We start from the raw sequence: 20,551 nt of genomic DNA on the forward strand, positions 1-20,551 counted from the left end.
TGGGAGGCTCAGATGGGCGGATCGCTTGAGGTCAGAAGTTCAAAACCAGCCTGGCCAACATGGTGAAACCATTCTCTACTAAGAATACAAAAATTAGCCTAGCATGGTGGCAGGCACCTGTAATCTCAGTTACTTGGGAGGCTGAGGCAGAAGAATTGTTTGAACCTGGGAGGAGGAGGTTGCAGTGAGCCGAGATCGTGCCACTGCACTCCAGTCTGGGTGACAGCAAGACTCTTGTCTCCGGGAAAAAAAAGTTTAATTATCTTTTATGCAGAGAGATGGTCTTGCTATGTTGCCCTGGCTGGTCTCAAACTCCTAGCCTCAAGTGATTTTCCTGTGTTGGCTCCCTAAGTATTGGGACTACAGGCATGAGCCACTACGCCTGGCCCATTGCCTTTTTTTTTTTTTTTTTTTTTTTGAGACTGAGTCTGGCTCTGTCGCCCAGGCTGGAGTGCAGTGGCCGGATCTCAGCTCACTGCAAGCTCCGCCTCCCGGGTTTACGCCATTCTCCTGCCTCAGCCTCCGGAGTAGCTGGGACCACAGGCGCCCGCCACCTCGCCCGGCTAGTTTTTTGTATTTTTTAGTAGAGACGGGGTTTCACCGTGTTAGCCAGGATGGTCTCGATCTCCTGACCTTGTGATCCGCCCGTCTCAGCCTCCCAAAGTGCTGGGATTACAGGCTTGAGCCACCGCGCCCGGCTTTTTTTTTTTTTTTTAAGACAGAGTCTTACTCTGTCACCCAGGCTAGAGTGCAGCGGTGCAATCTTGACTCACTGCAATCTCCGCCTCCCAGGTTCAAGCAATTCTCCTGCCTCAGCCTCCCAAGTAGCAGGGATTACACGCGTTTGCCACCATGCCCGGCTAATTTCTGTATTTTTAGTAGAGATGGGGTTTTACCATGTTGACCAGGCTGGTCTCAAACTCCTGACCTCAGGTGATCCACTTGCCTTGGCCTCCCAAAATGCTAGAATTACAGGAGTGAGCCACCGTGCCCAGACCCCACTGCCCCTTTTTTTTTTTTTTTTTTTTTTTTGAGATGGAGTCTTGCTCTGTCGCCCAGGCTGGAGTGCAGTGGCCGGATCTCAGCTCACTGCAAGCTCCGCCTCCCAGGTTCACGCCATTCTCCTGCCTCAGCCTCCCGAGTAGCTGGGACTACAGGCGCCTGCCACCTCGCCCGACTAGGTTTTTTTTGTATTTTTAGTAGAGACGGGGTTTCACCGTGTTAGCCAGGATGGTCTCGATCTCCTGACCTCGTGATCCGCCCGTCTCGGCCTCCCAAAGTGCTGGGATTACAGGCTTGAGCCACCGCGCCCGGCCCCCACTGCCCATTTTTAAACTCAGTTGCTTTTTTACTTTCTTGATGGTGTCCGTTTTTTATTTTGTTGAAGTCAAATTTATCTATTTCTCCCTCTGGTTACTGATGGTTTGGTGGCATATCTAAGATACCACTGCCAAATTCAAGATCATAGAAAAATATATATATGCTTCTTTCTATAGTTTTAAGTCTTACACTTTAGGCCTTTGATTCATTTTGAGTTAATTTTTATACAAGATATGAGGTAGGGGGTCCAACTTCATTCTTTTTCCTTTGGAAATCCAGTCACCTCAGCATTATTTACTAAAAAGACTATTCCCCCCTGCCCCCCACTGGATGCTCCTGGCACACTTGAGAAATCAACTGATTATCAACTGAGGGTTTACTTTTAGATTAATTCTATTCCATTGGTCTATATTGTCTACCCTTATACTAGTACCACACAGTCTTGATTACTGTTGCTTTGCAGTAAATTTTAAAATCTGCAGGTGTGAGTCCTCCAGCTTTCTTTTTTTCCAAGATTATTTTGGCTTTTCTGGGTCCTCCGAATTTCCGTATGTATTTTAGGAACAGTTTGTCAATTTCTGCTAAAAAGCCAGCTGGAATTTTGATAGGAATTACACTGAATCTATACATCAATTTGGGGAGTATTGCCATCTTTACAATGTTAAGTCTTCTGACATGTACATGGATGTCTTTCCATTTATTTAGGTCATCTTTCACGCTTTTACTTCCTCTTTCCTCCCTTCTGTTTTCTCCTTATACTTAGAACCACAGACATCAAACTAAAGGTAGGGAAGCCTTGTCTCCCACCACCACTTTGTAGAAGAGAAAGTAAGAAACAGCTAACAAATAATGCAGTTATAAACTTTATATTAACAGACATTCCTCGCAATAGTCCTCCTATAAGGTAAGTTCTAATACTCTCATTTACAGATGAAGAAACTGAGTACGGGAAGGCTAATTTGTTCAATGTCAGTCACACTGCTAGCCAGTAAGAGGCAGAACTGGACACTGAAGTAAATTAAGCAATCTGTTTCATAGTCTGCATTTCTAAACATTCCACTGTCTTACCCTCCTTCCTTCCCCGCGTCAAGATAAGTGATTCTACAGCTTTAGCGTATTATTCTGCTTTGCCTACTCAGGCAAACCTTGGTGACACTGTGAAAGACTTGATTAATTAATATGTAACTTAGAGCAATTAACTAGTTTGTATATTTTTCCTTAACTTCACAAACTCGGTCTCTGATGTATTTCATTAAATCTTAACGTTAAGAAATTTTTCGGCCGGGCGCGGTGGCTCAAGCCTGTAATCCCAGCACTTTGGGAGGCCGAGACGGGCGGATCACGAGGTCAGGAGATCGAGACCATCCTGGCTAACACAGTGAAACCCCGTCTCTACTAAAAAATACAAAAAACTAGCCGGGCGAGGTGGCGGGCGCCTGTAGTCCCAGCTACTCGGGAGGCTGAGGCAGGAGAATGGCGGGAACCCGGGAGGCGGAGCTTGCAGTGAGCCGAGATCTGGCCACTGCACTCCAGCCTGGGCGACAGAGCGAGACTCTGCCTCAAAAAAAAAAAAAAAAGAAAAAGAAAATTTTCACCTATTTTTGTCTATATCCCATGTGACCATATGGGCTTTTAAAAACTGTTATATGACCATGTGTGGCAGTTCACGCCTATAATCCCAGCACTTTGGGAGGCTGAGGCAACTGGATCACCCGAGGTCAGGAATTCGAGACCAGTCTGGTCAACATGGCGAAACCAAGTCTCTGTTAAAAATACAAAAAAAAATTAGCCAGGTGTGGTGGCGGGTGCTTGTAATTCCAGCTACTCAGGAGGATGAGGCAGGATAATTGCTTGAACCTGGGAGGCAGAGGTTGCAGTGAGCTGAGATCATGCCATTGCACTCCAGCCTAGGCAACAAGAGAAAAACTCCGTCTCAAAAAAAAAAACAGGCCGGGCGTGGTGGCTCACACCTGTAATCTCAACACGTTGGGAGGCTGAGGCAGGCAGACCATGAGGTTAGGAGATTGAGACCATCCTGGCTAACACGGTGAAACCCCGTCTCTACTAAAAATATAAAAAATTAACCAGACGTGGTGGCATGCACCTGTAGTCCCAGCTACTCAGGAGGCTGAGGCAGGAGAATCGCTTAAGCCTGAGAGGTGAAGGTTGCAGTGAGCTGAGATTGTGCCACTGCACTCCAGCCTAGGTAACAGAGTGAGACTCCATCTCAAAAAAAAAAAAAAAAAAAAAAAAAAGGGCCAGGCACGGAGGCTCACGCCTGTAATCCCAGCACTTTGGGAGGCTGACGCAGGCGGGTCAGGAGACAGAGACCGTCTTGGCTAACACGATGAAACCCCATCTCTACTAAAAATACAAATAAAATTAGCGGGGGGTGGTGGCGGGCACTTGTCGTCCCAGCTACTCCGGAGGCTTAGGAGAATGGCGTGAACCTGGGAGCAGAGGTTGCAGTGAGCCAAGATCGCACCACTGCACTCCAGCCTGGGGGACAGAGCGAGACTCCGTCTCAAAAGAAAAAACAAAAAAAAAACCATTATATTTGTTTTTCTACCCTTTTATGTTTTTCCACAATTTCTTTTAGATGTGTGTATCTTTTTTCTGTACACACCAGAGGAAGAAATAACAATGTCATATATGTTTGAGTCACTCTGAAGTCATTAACTCTTGGTTCTAGCATGTCTTTTTTTTTTTTTTTTTTTTTGAGACGGAGTCTCGCTCTGTCGCCCAGGCTGGAGTGCAGTGGCGCGATCTCAGCTCACTGCAAGCTCCGCCTCCCGGGTTCACGCCATTCTCCTGCCTCAGCCTCCCGAGTAGCTGGGACTACAGGCGCTGCCACCACGCCCGGCTAGTTTTTTGTATTTTTAGTAGAGACGGGGTTTCACCGTGTTAGCCAGGATGGTCTCGATCTCCTGACCTCGTGATCCGCCCACCTCGGCCTCCCAAAGTGCTGGGATTACAGGCGTGAGCCACCGCGCCCGGCCAGTTCTAGCATGTCTTACAACTGTTTACTCTTACTGTTTTATGTCTGTTGACTCATTACAGATGCTGTCAAGGAAGGGCATGGCTTTCTTTTTTTTTTTTTCTGGAGACAAAGTCTCACTCTGTTGCCCAGGCTGGAGTGCAGTGCCATCATCACGACTCACTGCAGCTTCAAACTCCTGGGCTCAGGTGATCCTCCCACCTCAGCCTCCCGAGTAGCTGGGACTACAGGTGTGTGCCACCATTCCCGGCTAAATTTTTTGTATATTTTTTTGTGTTTGTGTGGAGACGGGGTTTTGCCATGTTGCCCAGGCTGGTCTCCAACTCCTGGGCTCAGCGATGAACTCCTGGGCTGAAATGATACACCCGCCTCTGCCTTCCAAAGTAGTGGGATTATAATAGGTGGAGCCACCACACCCAGCCAGCTGTGGCATTCTGAGCTTTAGGGAGCTCTGCTATAGAAAAAATGTAAGTGAAGGTCAGTCCTTTTCACATTTCACAAGTCAATGTGATTTCCTGGGGTAACTACAGCTCATCTGCACTGCTGCCTGCCTTGCTTATCTGGGTGCCAAGTGTGGGAGTGGTGTGTCCATCATATGTTCTTTAGATGCTACAGTGGCTACTGGCTATGCTTCAGTAGGTAAATTACAACCATGCATTAATGAGCAATTCTCTGCATTTCACATAGCACTCTTTGGTAATTTTCTCACGTTTGTGTGACCATGATGCTTACTCACATTTGTGTGGACAACTTCCTGAAGGCCTTCTGGAGCTGTTCAATGGGCCAGCCTACTAATATCTCACACTTTGAAATCATTGTTCATTAGCTTTTAATTAACAAAATAATCCTATCTAAACTACATATCTAACCATGTGGTATAGCCATACAGTGGAGTACTACTCAGCAATAAGGAATGAAGTACACTACTGTACTGAAACATGCTACAACATGGATGAACCTTGAAAATACTATGCTCAGTAAAAAAAAAACCAGTCACAAAGAACCACATATTTCATACCATATTTGTATGAAATATCCAGAATAGGTACATCTACAGAGACAGAAAGTAGCTGCTGGGTGTGGTGGCTCATGTCTGTAATCCCAGCACTTCGGGAGGCCGAGGCAGGTGGAATACCTGAGGTCAGGAGTTCAAGACCAACCTGGCCAACATGGTGAAGCCCCATCTTGACAAAAATACAAAAAAAAAAAAAAAAAATCAGCCAGGCCTGGTGGCGTCCACCTGTAATCCCAGCTACTCGAGAGGCTGAGGCAAAAGAATCGTTTGACCCCGAGAGGCAGAGGTTGCAGTGAGTGCAGATTGTGCCATTGCACTCCAGCCTGGGTGACAGAGCGAGACTGTCTCCAAAAAAAGAGCGTAGTGGTTGCTTAAGGATGAGGGTAATGGGGACTCTCCAGGCAGAACCCAAGAAAAATGTATGAGCTTAGTTTGGGGTTCAGCAGCACTTGCTGAGAGGAAGCTGCTATGCTTCTCAGATGCCCTAGGCCCATCTTGGAATGACTTACTCCAGAATAGGTTCTGAGTGGCATATTTGGAGCCACATGTCCTTAATAGACTTCTTCCTCTGCTGAAAAGTCATGACACTTCTTACTTCTTACAGCAGTGAACAGCTTCAGGAACTCTGTTCTGTCCAGAATTCCAACAGCTAACAACTTATAATAAATAAAAGTGGCCGGGCGCGGTGGCTCAAGCCTGTAATCCCAGCACTTTGGGAGGCCGAGACGGGCGGATCACGAGGTCAGGAGATCGAGACCATCCTGGCTAACACGGTGAAACCCCGTCTCTACTAAAAAATACAAAAAACTAGCCGGGCGCGGTGGCGGGCGCCTGTAGTCCCAACTACTCGGGAGGCTGAGGCAGGAGAATGGCCTGGACCCGGGAGGCGGAGCTTGCAGTGAGCTGAGATCCGGCCACTGCACTCCAGCCTGGGCGGCAGAGCGAGACTCCGTCTCAAAAAATAAATAAATAAATAAATAAATAAATAAAAGTTACAGAAGCCGGGCACGGTGGCTCATGCCTGTAATCCCAGCACTTTGGGAGGCCGAGGCAGGACGAACACGAGGTCAGGAAATCGAGACCATCCTAACACGGTGAAACTCCAACCAACACACACACACACACACACACACACACACACACACACACACGGTGAAACTCCAACCAACACACACACACACACACACACACACACACACACACACACACACACACACACACACACACACTCTATTAGCCGGGCGTGGTGGCGGGTACCTGAAATCGAGACCATCCTAACACGGTGAAACTCCATCTCTAACACACACACACACATACACACACACTATTAGCCGGGCGTGGTGGCGGGTACCTGTAATCCCAGCTACTCGGGAGGCTAAGGCAGGAGAATGGCATGAACCTGGGAGGCAGAGCTTACAGTGAGCCAAGATCGCACCACTGCACTCCAACCTGGGCAACAGAGTGAGACTCTGTCTCAAAAAATAAATAAATAAATAAATAAAGTTACAGGAAAAACAGTAAGACTTGATTAGTAGGCCCAAGTCCACACACTGATTTAGAAGACAGAAGCAAATCAGTTTCACAAAAGGAGGCTTCCCCTCCTTCATTGGTGGGTCCCCATCCATCTATAGTACCCGCAGACTGTGAGAAGCAAACAGCTTTGACAGTCCATACCAGGATTTTTTTTTAGATGGAGTCTCACTCTGTCACCCAGGCTAGAGTGCAGTGGCACAATCTCAGCTCACTGCAGCCTCCACCTCCCAGGTTCAAGCGATTCTCATGTCTCAGCCTCCCAAGTGGCTGCGACTACAGGCACCTGGCACCGTGCCCAGTTAATTTTTTGTAATTTTAATAGAGACGGGGAACTCCTTGGCCAGGCTGGTCTTAAACTCCTGACCGTAGGTAATCCGCCTGCCTTGGCCTCTCAAAGTGCTGGGATTACAGGTATGAGCCACCATGCCTGGCCCCATATCAGGATTTAATTCACACCTTACTTGGGATGCTAGTCAGTTTGAACCAGTCAACATGTAAAAGGAAAATACAGATATAACAAAAGATGGACTGGAAAAAACACATGGCTTAATCCTCTGTCTAGGATTACAAGGAAAATTTACAAATTTTGACAGAGTGACACTAGAGAAACTGAAAAAATCTATTTCAGAAAAGGTAAAAGGAGTCATGGATAAAGATTAAGGGGCCAGGTGTGCTGGCTCTCGCCTATAATCCCAGCATTCTGGGAAGCCGAAAGGCAGGCAGATTACCTGAGGTCAGGATTTTGAGACCAGCCTGGCCAACACGGTGAAACCCCATCTCTACTAAAAATACAAAGATTAGGCTGGGCGTGGTGGCTCATGCCTGTAATCCCAGCACTTTGGGAGGCTGAGGTGTGAGGATCATGAGGTCAGGAGATCAAGACCATCCTGGCTAACACGGTGAAACCCCGTCTCTACTAAAAATACAAAAAACTAGCCAGGCATGGCGGCACGCACCTGTAGTCTCAGCTACTGGGGAGGCTGAGGCAGGAGAATCGCTTGAACCCGGGAAGCAGAGTTGCAGTGAGCCAAGATTGCGCCACTGCACTCCCGTCTGGGTGACAGAGCGACTCTGTCTCAAAAAAAAAAAAAAAAAAAAGAAAGAAAGAAATACAAAAATTAGCCAGGCGCAGTAGTACACACCTGCAGTTCCAGCTACTAGTGAGGCTGAGGTGGGAAGATCAGTTGAACCCAGGAAACAGAGGTTGCAGTGAGCCAAGATAGTGCCGCTGCACTCCAGCTTGAGTGACAGAGTGAGAGTTCGTCAAAAACAAAAAAAAGTAAAAATCACATATACTTAGGGAGCAGAGTCACTGCTTCAAGTGTGAACACAACAGACAGAAAGTCTGGATTGCATTCAATCCTAACACTGGTAACGTCATAGCTTCACTGCCCAACATGGTAGCCATCAGTCACTTGTGACTTTTTTTTAAGACAGAGTGTCACTCTTGTTGCCCAGAATGGAGTGCAATGGCGCGATTTCAACTCACCACAACCTCTGCCTTCCGGGTTCAAGCGATTCTCCTGCCTCAGCCTCCCAAGTAGCTGGGATTACAGACATGAACCACCATGCCCGGGTAATTTTGTATTTTTAGTAGAAATGAGGTTTCTCCATGTTGGTCAGGCTGGTCTTGAACTTCCCAACCTCAGGTGATCTACCCGCCCTGGCCTCCGAAAGTGCTGGGATTACAGGCGTGAGCCACCATGACCGGCCTAATTTATCTTTTTTTTTTTTTCGAGACAGAGTTTTGATCTTGTCCCCCAGGCTAGAGTGTAATGATGCGATCTCAGCTCACTGCAATCCTGCCTCCCAGGTTCAAGCAATTCTGCCTCAGCTTCCCAAGTAGCTGGGATTACAGGCACCCACCACTATGCCCAGCTAATTTTTGTATTTGTAGTAGAGATGGGGTTTTGCCTTCTTGGCCAGGTTGGTCTCGAACTCCTGACCTCAGGTGATCCACCAGCCTCAGTCCCTGCAAAGCACTGGGATTACAAGCGTGAGCCACCGCACATGGCCAATTAATTTATTTTTTTTAAAAAAACAAAAAAACAAAAAATAATGCTGGTCAGGCACAGTCACTCCCGCCTGTAATCCCAGGATGTTTCAGGCTAGGAGCTCGAGACCAGCCTGGGCAATACAGTGAGACCTCATTTCTACAAAAAAATAAAAATTAGCCAGGCGTGTTGCTGAGTGTCTGTAATCCCAGCTACTCAGTGGGAAAGGACGGAAAACTGAGAGGTGAGAGGATAGCTTGAGCTAGTAGGTCAAGTCTACAGTAAGCCATGATCATACCACTGCACTCCAGCCTGGGTGCCAGAGTGAGACCCTGTGTCAAAAACAAGAACAACAAAATATTGTTTAAATTTTTAAAATGTTCTTCCTTTTTATCAAATAAGCAAAAATTTTAAAGTATTGAATAAAAGACAGGTCCTGCCATGTTACCCAGACTGGTCTCAAACTCCTGAGCTCAAGCCATCCGCCTGCCTCAGCCTTCCAAACTGCTGGATTACAGGCGTGAACTACTGCACTAGGCCTAAAAATTTTCATTTTCAAATTGAGTTCCTTGGTCACACTGACCATATTCAACGCTCAATAGCCACATGTGGCTGGGAGCTATGGTACTGGATAGTGCAGATATAGAGCATGTCCACCATCACAAAAAGACAGTGCTGTTCTAAACGTATCTCCCACAGCTGCTGGATCTGTCAAAGAAAACATATCCACAATTTAGTGTTACAGATTTTTCTAGAAAATGGTCACCACAAACATCAGATATTTTAGAGGCCGGACATGATGACTCACGTCTGTAATCCTAGCACTTTGGGAGGCCAAGTCGGGGCAGATCAGCTGAGGTCAGGAGTTCAAGACCAGCCTGGTCAACCCCCATTGACCCCAACATGGTCAAAGCCCGTCTCTACTAAAGATACAAAAATTACCGAGACATGGTGAGTGTGCCTGTAATCCCAGCTACCTGGGAAGCTGAGGCAGGAGAATCGCTGGAACCTGGGAGGTGGAGGCTGCAGTGAGCCAAGATCATACCATTGCACTCCAGCCTGGGCAACAGAGCAAGACTCTGTTTCAAAAAAAAAAAAAAAATCAGGTATTTTAAAGATAAATTCTAAGTGCGCCCATCCATCTTTTATGCTTCCTTCTTAGTCACTCTACCACCTACTACTACAGTGTAACAGTGACCTTTTCCTTGCCAGGCCCAGTGGCCTTGTGTCAACTTTATTTTTCAGACAGGGTCTGTCTCCTGTCACCCAGACTGGAGTACAGTGGTGTGATCACAGCTCACTGCAGCCTCAACCTCCCAGGCTCAATCGGTTCTCCCACCTCCGTACCCCGAGTAGCTGAGACCACAGGCGCACACCACCGTATTTGGCTAATTGCTGTAGAGATGGGGTTCCATCATACAGGCCAGGCTGGTCTCAAATGATCTGCCTGCCTTGGCCTCCCAAAGTGCTGAGATTATGGGAGTGGGCCACCGCATTGGCCTTTTTTTTTTTTTTAAGAGACAGGCTCAGCCTCAAGAACAGCTGGGACCACAGGTCCCTTGTCTCAATTCTGTGTGTGTGTGTGTGTGTGTGTGTGTGCACGTGCGCGCGTGAGAGAGAATCTCACTGTGTCGCCCAGGCTAGATTGCAGTGGCACAATCTCACTGCAACCTCTGCCTCCCGGGTTCAAGCAGTTCTCCTGCCTCAGCCTCCTGAGTAGCTGGGATTACAGGCGTGCACCACTACGCCCGGCTAACTTCTGTATTTTTAGTAGAGACGGGGTTTCACCATGTTGGTCAGGCTGGTCTTAAACTCCTGACCTCGCAATCCGTCCATCTCGGCCTCCTGAAGTGCTGGGATTACAGGCGTGAGCCACTGCGTCCCACCCCTTGTCTCAATTCTTATTACCCCAATCAGTCTCATACAAACCACTTTTTTGTTTTTGTTTTTTTGAGACAGAGTCTCTCTCTGTTGCCCAGGCTGGAGTGCAGTGGCGTGATCTCAGCTCACTACAACCTCTGCCTCTCGGGTTCCAGTAATTCTCCTGCATCAGCCTCACAAGTAACTAAAATTACAGGTGCCCACCACCACGCCCAGCTAATTTTTGTATTTTCAGTAGAGATGAGGTTTGACCATATTGGCCAGGCTGGTCTCTAACTCCTGACCTCAAGTGATCTACCTGCCTCGGCCTCCCAAAATGCTGGGATTTCAGGTGTGAGCCACTGCGTCCAGCCCCAAACCACTGTCTTCTATGGGTCACTCCTTGTTCTAGGTGCTAGAGATGGAGCTTTTTCAGGAAAACAGTACAATGTAATTAAGTGCTCTAACAAAAGCTTATCTTCTCTGGTATGAAATGAGAGAAAAAGTGATTCTGCCAGAGGGCTTCCAATAAAGTGATATCTGACATGGACCTTGAAGAACCAGGACAAGTCTCCTGGAAAGAGTGGTAATGATAGTTCAGGAATACTTTCTAAGGTTAAGAAACAGCTTGAGCAAATAACCTCAATGACCTGTAATACAAGAATCTGGAAAGGAGATTTTTGAAAATAAGGCTGGAAAGATGGGGTGATGGTTAGACTGGAGGATATGGTATGTTATGCAGAGCAATTTGCATTCTATTCTGTAAGGAAAGGAAAGCCACTAGACCAGCATGATCAGGTCTGTGATTAACAGAGAAACAAAGACTGGCCGGGCGCGGTTGTTCACACCTGTAATCCCAGCACTTTGGGAGACTGAGGGAGGTGCGGATCACCTGAGGTCAGGAGTTCAAGACCAGCCTAGCCAATATGGTGAAATCCCATCTCTACTAAAAATACAAAAATTAGCCAGGCCTGGTGGTGGGAGCCTATAATTTCAGCTACTCAGGAGGCTGAGGCAGGAGAATTACTTGAACCCAGAAGGCGGAGGTTGCACTGAGCCAATATTAAGCCACTGCACTCCAACCTGGACAAGAGAGCGAGACTCTGTCTCCAAACAAAAACAAAAACAACAAAAAAAGAAGAAACAGAGTCTTGGCAGGGCACAAAAAGTGACCGAGTGGTTAACTGGATAGGTATGAGAAAACTATGGTGAGGGTCTGAGGGTGCCCAGAAGAACGAACCCTAATGGAAGGGGAGGTGGAATGGGCACAATCTAAGGAGGTGTTTTCTAAACCTTACAAACATTTCCCCACAGTCAGCTGAAAAATATCAGCACCCAGGTAAGCCGTTATTACAGGTAAAAACAGCATAGGCTTCAAGTGTGTGGAATGGAGAGGGGCAATGATCTAGCCAGAGCATGCCAGCAACACAAAGGAAGTGGTGGTCATGAAGGAGCCAGAGATAACTGAAATACTCAAAAAGGTATGATGATAATGAACACCAAGAAAAAGGAAGAATACATTACAAGGAAGAGTCCAAACTACATGCTTGCAAAAAGAACACAGATCTATGAGGAGGTCTCCAACAAAAGGAGAAAACCTTTTCATATGGCCACAGGAAGAGTAGATGGCAGTGAACTGAGGAAATGTGGGCACTGAGATATGTGGTAGAAAATGTTCTTTCGGCCGGGCGCGGTGGCTCAAGCCTGTAATCCCAGCACTTTGGGAGACCGAGACGGACGGATCACGGGGTCACAAGATCAAGACCATCCTAGCTAACATGGTGAAACCCCGTCTCTACTAAAAAAATACAAAAAACTAGCCGGGCGAGGTGGCGGGCGCCTGTAGTCCCAGCTACTCCAGAGGCTGAGGCAGGAGAATGGCGTGAACCTGGGAGGCGGAGCTTGCAGTGAGCTGAGATCTGGCCACTGCACTCCAGCCTGGGCGACAGAGCAAGACTCTGTCTCAAAAAAAAAGAAAAAAAGAAAAAAAAAGAAAAAAAAAGAAAATGTTCTTTCAAGAAGTCAGCTCGGGGTTGGGCCCAGTGGCTCACACCTGTAATCCCAGCACTATGGAAGCTGAGGTGGGCGGATCACGAGGTCAGGAGTTCGAGACCAGCCTGGCCAACATAGTGAAACCCTACCTCTACCAAAAATACAAAAATTAGCCAGGCATGATGGTGCACGTCTGTAATCCCATCTACTCGGGAGGCTGAGGCAGGAGAATCGCTTGAACCCAGGAGGCAGAGGTTTCAGTGAGCCGAGATTGTACCACTGCACTCCAGACTGGGCAACAAGAGCAAAACTCCATCACGAAAAGAAAAAAAAAAAAAAAAAGTCAGCACTCAGGGAGGCTGAGGTGGAAGAATTGCTTAAGCAGGAGTTCAAGATCAGCCTGGGCAACATAGTGAGACCACATCTTTATTTAAAAAAAATTTTTTTTTAAGTAGTCAGCTGGGGCTTGGTGGCTCATGCCTATAATCCCAGCACTTTGGGAGGCTGAGGTGAGAGGATCACTTGAGCCCAGGAGTTCAAGACTACCCTGGACAACATAGTGAGAGCTCCTCTCTACAAAAAAATAAAAATATTACCCAGGCGTGGTGGCATATACCTGTGGTCCCACCTACTCAGCAGGCTGAGGTGGCAGGATCGCTTGGGCCCAGGAGGGCAAAGTGGCAGTGAGTAGCAATCAAGACACTGCACTCCATCCAGCCTGGATGACAGAGCAAAATCCTGTCTCACAGAAAAAAAAAAAAAAAACTCAGAAAATAAATGTTACAACATGGATGAACCTTTAAAACATTACATAAGTGAAAGAAGCCAGTCACAAAAGACAATATATTATATGATTCCATTACACGAAATATCCAGAACCGGCAAATCTATAGAGACATAAAGTAGACTAGTGGTTGCCTAAGGCTGGGAGTGGTGATAGGGAAATTGAAGATGACAGTTGAAGAGTACAGGGTTTCTTTTGGGGTGACAATAATGTTCCAACATTGACTGTAGTGATACATGTGTTCTACATGTATCTGTGAATATCTAAAGTCCACTAAACTGTTCATTTTAAATGAATGGTGTGATATATGAATTATATCTCAGTACAACTGTTACCAAAAGAGTTGGCTTTTGTTTTTTAAAAAAAATAAGTGTTGACAGTATGGCAGAGACTGCCTATCTGCCTCAATAGCTATCCCCTTCATAGTCACATGGCTGCCAGTTATAAAGACTACATTTCCCAGCATTCACTGCAGCTAGGTGAGGTATTAAGATCTGACCAAGGCCAGGAGCGATGGCTCACGCCTGTAATCTCAGCACTTTGGGAGGCCGAGGCAGGCGGATCACAAGGTCAGGAGATCAAGACCATCCTGGCTAACACAGTGAAACCCTGTCTCTACTAAAAATACAAAAAATTAGCCGGCCATGGTGGCGGGCACCTGTAGTCCCAGCTACTCGGGAGGCTGAAGCAGGAGAATGGCATGAACCCAGGGGACGGAGCATGCAGTGAGCAGACGTGGCATCACTGCACTCCAGCCTGGGCTACAGACCGAGACTCCGTCTCAATAAAAAAGAAAAAAATAATAAATAAATCTGACAGACTATATGCAGAAAATGATGCAGGAGAGAAGAGAACTGCTAGAGCAACATTACGAGATTAGAGGGGAAGGAGATTTTGCTCACAAGTGGAAGGGCTGACCCTAGATAGAACAATGGACTCCCAAGGGACTGATCCACAGACATAGAGGAAGAGGCACGAGAATCGCTTGAACCCAGAAGGCGGAGGTTGCAGTGAGTCTCCACAACAGCCAAATGTAACTAAGTCAGTAGATATAGTGATAGACTTTTATTACTACTTCCATTTTCTCAATTAAGAAAGAAGCAAGAGCATAACAGCTGATAGAGGTAAGGAAAGGGAACAAGAGATTTGAGCCAAACGAGATGGTGCTATATTATCCTAAAAGCAGGAGAATAAATGGACTAAGGAATCTTAGTGGGACTGCTACGCAGTGCTAAAAGCAGCCACCTTTGAGGTCAAGGGTCCATGAGTTCAAAGAGAGACAAGTCAGTGAATTTTTTCTTTCACTACATTCAGTCATAAGCACAGAATAGGTAAAAAGTAGGATTCAGGCTGGGTGTGGTGGCTCACACCTGTAGTCCCAGCACTTGAGGAGGCCGAGGTGGGCAGATCACTTGAGGTCAGGGGTTCGAGACCACCCCGGCCAGCATGGTGAAACCTCGTCTCTACCTGGCTCTAAATTAGCCAGGTGTGGTGGTATGCTCCTGTGGTCCCACCTACTCGGGAGGCTGAGGCACGAGAATCGCTTGAACCCAGAAGGCGGAGGTTGCAGTGAGTCTCCAGATCGTACCACTGCACTCCACCCTGGGTAACACAGCAAGACTTTGTCTTGGAAAAAAAAAAAATAAGACTTAAACCAGGGCTGAGATTTTGCCAGGTAAGATAAAATGAGAGACAGAACAGGGAGTGGAGAATACATAAAAGGGGGTAATTACAGTGATAAACTAAAGGTGAGGGTTAGTGAAAAGGTAGGCAGTAGGATCAATAGATTTTAAGCCCCAGTGGGGGCTTAAAGAATTTTGCTGGCTGGGCCCGGCGCGGTGGCTCACACCTGTAATCCCAGCACTTTGGGAGGCCGAGGCGGGCGGATCACAAGGTCAGGAGATCAAGACCATCCTGGCTAACACGGTGAAACTCCATCTCTACTAAAAATACAAAAAATTAGCCGGGCGTGGTGGCGGGCACCTGTAGTCCCAGCTACTTGGGAGGCTGAGGCAGGAGAATGGCGTGAACCCAGGAGGTGGAGCTTGCAGTGAGCCGAGATCGTACCACTGCACTCCAGCCTGGACGACAGAGCAAGTCTCAAAAAAAAAAAAAAAAAAATGTGTTAACAAATGATGTCTGAGACAAGATTACTAAATGAAAAGAGTGAGGTGCCAAGTATGTCATATGCTATCAGACCATAGTGTAATAGCGGGATGCATAGACATACAAAACAGGGCCTGACAGAGGTGCACAATATTCACTGAGGAACAATAAACACTGGCATATGTAGAGACTGTCTCTAGAATAATACACAGGACTTTTTTTTTTTTTTTTCTTCCAGAAAGGGTCTCGCTTTGTCACTGAAGCTGGAGTGCTGGAGCACAGTGGAGTGATCATGACTCATTGCGGCCTAGAACTCCTGGGCTCACCTCAGCTGCCCCAAGTGCTGGGATGTTATGCGCTGGTCCACAAGAAACACAACAGGTACCTTTAGGGGCCATATATCCTTTTGCACTGTTTGAATTTACCATATAAAACTACTATGTTTTCGAACAAGATACATTCTAAAATGTGTGAACTTTGAAAGATTTATATAGTAGATTACATCAAGGGGGTAAGAAATAAAGCAACACATATGCAAAAATCCATCTTGGAATCTGATCTCCAGAAACTACAGAAGCATACTGCCTCACTCTCCCCCAACATCTTCCCTAGTCTAACCAAAACTAGCCACCCCCACCTTCTGTTTCTATAAGGAGATAAAACAAGATTATCTGTGTTCAGGCCAAGGGTTGATTCCCACTACTCATAGTATTTCCCCTCTACCTCATTTTAAAGGCCAAGTTACACCCTCACTACCAGAGGCCTCCGTGGCTCCCTGGCTACTCTACCACAAATTCTTTTTTTTTTTTTTTTTTTTTTTTTGAGACGGAGTCTCGCTCTGTCACCCAGGCTGGAGTGCAGTGGCCGGATCTCAGCTCACTGCAAGCTCCGCCTCCCGGGTTTATGCCATTCTCCTGCCTCAGCCTCCCGAGTAGCTGGGACTACAGGCGCCCGCCACCTCGCCCGGCTAGTTTTTTGTATTTTTTAGTAGAGACGGGGTTTCACCGTGTTAGCCAGGATGTTCTCCATCTCCTGACCTTGTGATCCGCCCGTCTCGGCCTCCCAAAGTGCTGGGATTACAGGCTTGAGCCACCGCGCCCGGCCCTCTACCACAAATTCTTCTTCATCCCTGAACTCCTATAGCACTTCGTCTATTCAGTGCCGTTTCATGCCTATGTGAGCTTGAATCACTTAATACTTTGCTCTGGTATAGAGAAGGCTGTATCAGGACTTGGTGCCATGCATCTGTAATCCTAGCTACTCACGAGGCTGAGGTAGCTGGATCCCCTGAGCCGAGAAGTTCAAGGCTGCAGTGAGCTATGATCATGCCACTGCACTCCAACCTGGGTGACAGAGTAAGACTGTCGCCAAAAAGGTGAGGTGGCGGGGGATGGTATATGAAATAGTTAATTTCCTACCTTTTAGAAAGGAAACTTTCAAAAACCCAAATTACTAATACTAATATTAGACTAACTAGAGCCTTCAAATTTACTTCCTCTAAGTTACTACCCTTCTTTTCTGAATTGGCCTTAGGAAGTTACTTCTTTCCAAACAAGACCTACAAGTAACAATGCATAGTATGTAAAACTCCTGACCAGGTGCGGTGGCTCACACCTGCAATCCCAGCACTTTCAGAAGCAGGAGGACTGCTTGAAGCCAAGGGTTGGAGAACAGTCTGGGCAACATAGTGAGACCTCATCTCTTAAAAAAATATGAAAACGGACAGGCAAGGTAGCTTATGTCTATAATCCCAGCACTTTGGGAGGCTAAGGCGGATGGATCACTGGAGCCTGAGTTTGAGACCAGCCTGGGCAACATGGCAAAACCTTGTCTCTATAACATACACAAAACTTAGCCAACCGAGCGTGGTGGCTTGCGCCTGTAGTCCTAGCTACTGGGGACGCTGAGGTTGAATAATCACCTGAGCCCAGAAGTCAACGCTGCAGTGAGCTGTGATCGTGCCACTGCACTCCAAGCTGGGTGTCAGAGTGAGATCCTGTCTCAAAAACCAAATGAATAGCCGGGTGCAGTAGTGTATACCCGTAGTCCCAATCACTTAGGAGGCTGAAGGGGGAGAATCATTTGAGCCCAAGAGTTGGAAGCTGCTGTGAGCTATGATGGTGCCACTGCATCTAGGCTGAGTGACAGAGCAAGACCCTGACACTAAAAAAAAAAAAAAAAAAAAAAAAAATTTTCTTACAAACCAAATTAGCTGAGTAATTTGGTAACTTGCTTATGCACTACACATTTTACAATACTTATTTTCTTACACTCATAGCAAATCTCCCTCTCTGCACAATTTTCAGCTTACTTTTGGCATATAATAAACCACAAAAGATGTTTTGAGGTGGTGCTAGGTTATAATGAAGACATTATAAACACATTATCAGTCAAACAATCACTATAAGCAAATACAAAACAATTCTCCAGCCAAGAAACAGAAGTAGAAATAATTCAACTGAATAACTATGCTCCTTCTACCAGATCAAGATCTTTACAATATTTTGGAAGGATAATGAATAAATTTCCATGGAGATAAAATAATCATGGCCTTAAAAATTGGCCGGGCGTGGTGGCTCACGCCTGTAATCCCAGCACTTTGGGAGGCCGAGGCGGGCGGATCACGAGGTCAGGAGATCGAGACTATCCTGGCTAACATGGTGAAACCCCGTCTCTACTAAAAATACAAAAAATTAGCCGGGCGAGGTGGCGGGCGCCTGTAGTCCCAGCTACTCCGAGGCTGAGGCAGGAAAATGGCGTGAACCCAGGAGGCGGAGCTTGCAGTGAGCCGAGATGGTGCCACTGCACTCCAGCCTGGTGACAGAGCGAGACTCCGTCTCAAAAAAAAAAAAAAAAAAAAAAAAAAATTACTAATTCGGCTGAGCACGGTGCCTCACACCTATAATCCCAGCACTCTGGGAGGCTGAGGAGGGCAGATCACCCGAGCTCAGGAGTTCGAGATGAGCCTGACCAACATGGAGTAACCCCACCTCTACTGAAAAGAGAAAATTAGCTGGGCATGGTGGCAAAAGAAAAATAAAAAAATTTAAAAATAAAACCCCAAAACTGTTTCAGTACAATTAGTAGAAACCTGCCCTGTCTATCAACCCCAACTTTACCCACACCCAAGACTGTGCGTAGCACACAAGAAACACCATTAAACTTTTGGGAAATAGAGCCGGGCTCCGTGGCTCATGTCTGTAATCCTAGCACTTTGGGAGGCCGAGGCGGGTGATTGCCTGAGGTCAGGAGTTCAAGACCATCCTGGCCAACATGGCGAAAACCCATCTCTACTAAAAATACAAAAAAAAATTAGCCAGGCGTGGTGGCACATGCCTGTAATCCCAGCTACTGGGGAGGCACATGCAGGAGAATGGCTTGGGCCTGGGAGGCAAAGGTTGCAGTGAGTGGAGATCAGGCCACTGCACTCCAGCCTGGGTGACAAGAACGAAACTCCGTCTCAAAAAAAAAAAAAAAAAAAGGAGAAATAAAGTTGAAAACATAAAGCTGTTTACTTTGTTTACTGACTGCATGCGAAATTCCTGATGAAAGGGCCAAACTACCATCCATCCATCTGTCCATAATGAACTTGAGCCTGGTATAGGTTGAGTACTACTTATCCAAAACGCTTGGGCCCAAAAAGTGTTTCAGATTTCAGAATTTCTTCAGATTTTGGACTATCTGCATTATACTTACTGGTTCAGTATCCCAAATCCAAAAATTCAAAGTCTGAAATGCACCACTAGACATTTCCTTTGAACTCATGCCAGTGCCCAAAAAGGATCTTGAAGCATTTCAGATGCTCAACCTGTACTGCCATTATTTGGCCATCCTTATCAAGTGGCTGCCAAGCGTTGGTGTTAGTTCAAGAGCTTTCCTCTCTGTAGCAGTAAAGGCACTCAGAGATCAAGAGTAGCAGGCCTAAGACACATGGTGGTAAGCAACGAAGAAAACCTTCAATTTACTGCCAAGTGAAAATCACTTCAAACTCAAGTTCTTTGGGGAAAGACGGGCAAGGAACAATCCCTGAGGTAACACACCTTCAAGTTTCCTAAATAAGAGCATGAAATCATTTATCTCAAAATGTAAATATTGTAAGGTTAACTTTCAATGGATGCACAGAATCAGGATTTGACCTTGTTTGGCCTAATTCCGAACTTACATGGCCTCCAAGACAATACTTATCTAGTAAAACTAACAGAGAAAAATGAACCATTAGGTACCTCCCAGTGAGCTAAGAATTTACATATGCTTATTGTAAACCTTATTGCTGGATTTTACTTTTACCAAGTATATATATTTCTTAAAATAAAAAACTAGGCTGGGTGCAGTGGTTCATGCCTATAATCCCACCACTTTGGGAGGCCTGAGCTTAGGAGTTGGAGACCAGACTGGACAACATGGCAAAACGTCATCTCTATAAAAAATAAATTAACCAGGTATGGTGGTGCTTGCCCGTAGTCCCAGATGCTCGCGAGGCTGAGGCAGAAGCATTACTTGGGCACAAGAGTTAGAGGCTGCAGTGAGCCATGACAGCATCACTACACTCCAGCCTGGGAAACAGATCAAGACTCTGTCTCAAAAACAAACCAAAACTTCTCATATTCCAGGAAGCCAAGCAAATAAAATGAATGAACAAAAAAATCCGTATAAAAAACTTCAGGCCAGGCGCAGTGGCTCATGCCTGTAATTCCAGCACTTTGGGAAGCCAAGGCAGGCAGATCACGAGGTCAGGCCTTCGAGACTAGCCTGGCCAACATGGCGAAACCCCAAATCTACTAAAAACACAAAAAATTAGCTGGGTGTGATGGCGGGTGCCTGTAGTCCCAGCTACTTGGGAGGCTGAGGCAGGAGAATCACTTGAACCCAAGAGGCAGAGGTTGCAGTGAGCTGAGATCGTACTACTGCACTGCAGCCTGGACAACAGAGTGAGATTCCATCTCAAAAAA

General features: G+C 46.5%; 1 protein-coding gene and 1 long non-coding RNA gene across 17 annotated transcripts in view; one reads left to right on the top strand and one right to left on the bottom strand.

Moving 5' to 3' along the window:
• RHOA (ras homolog family member A) overlaps positions 1-20,551 on the bottom strand; it is a 57,327-nt gene that overhangs the window by 25,372 nt on the left and 11,404 nt on the right. The gene's annotated exons all lie outside the window — the stretch shown is intronic.
• On the top strand, positions 1,369-13,171 carry LOC144339198 (uncharacterized). The gene is made up of 3 exons (XR_013413957.1): positions 1,369-2,623; positions 4,392-4,456; positions 13,098-13,171. It is a non-coding gene; the product is annotated as an uncharacterized LOC144339198 (long non-coding RNA).

The sequence above is a fragment of the Macaca mulatta genome, chromosome 2 (assembly GCF_049350105.2).
Source record: "Macaca mulatta isolate MMU2019108-1 chromosome 2, T2T-MMU8v2.0, whole genome shotgun sequence".
In the NCBI taxonomy this organism is placed as follows: domain Eukaryota; kingdom Metazoa; phylum Chordata; class Mammalia; order Primates; family Cercopithecidae; genus Macaca; species Macaca mulatta.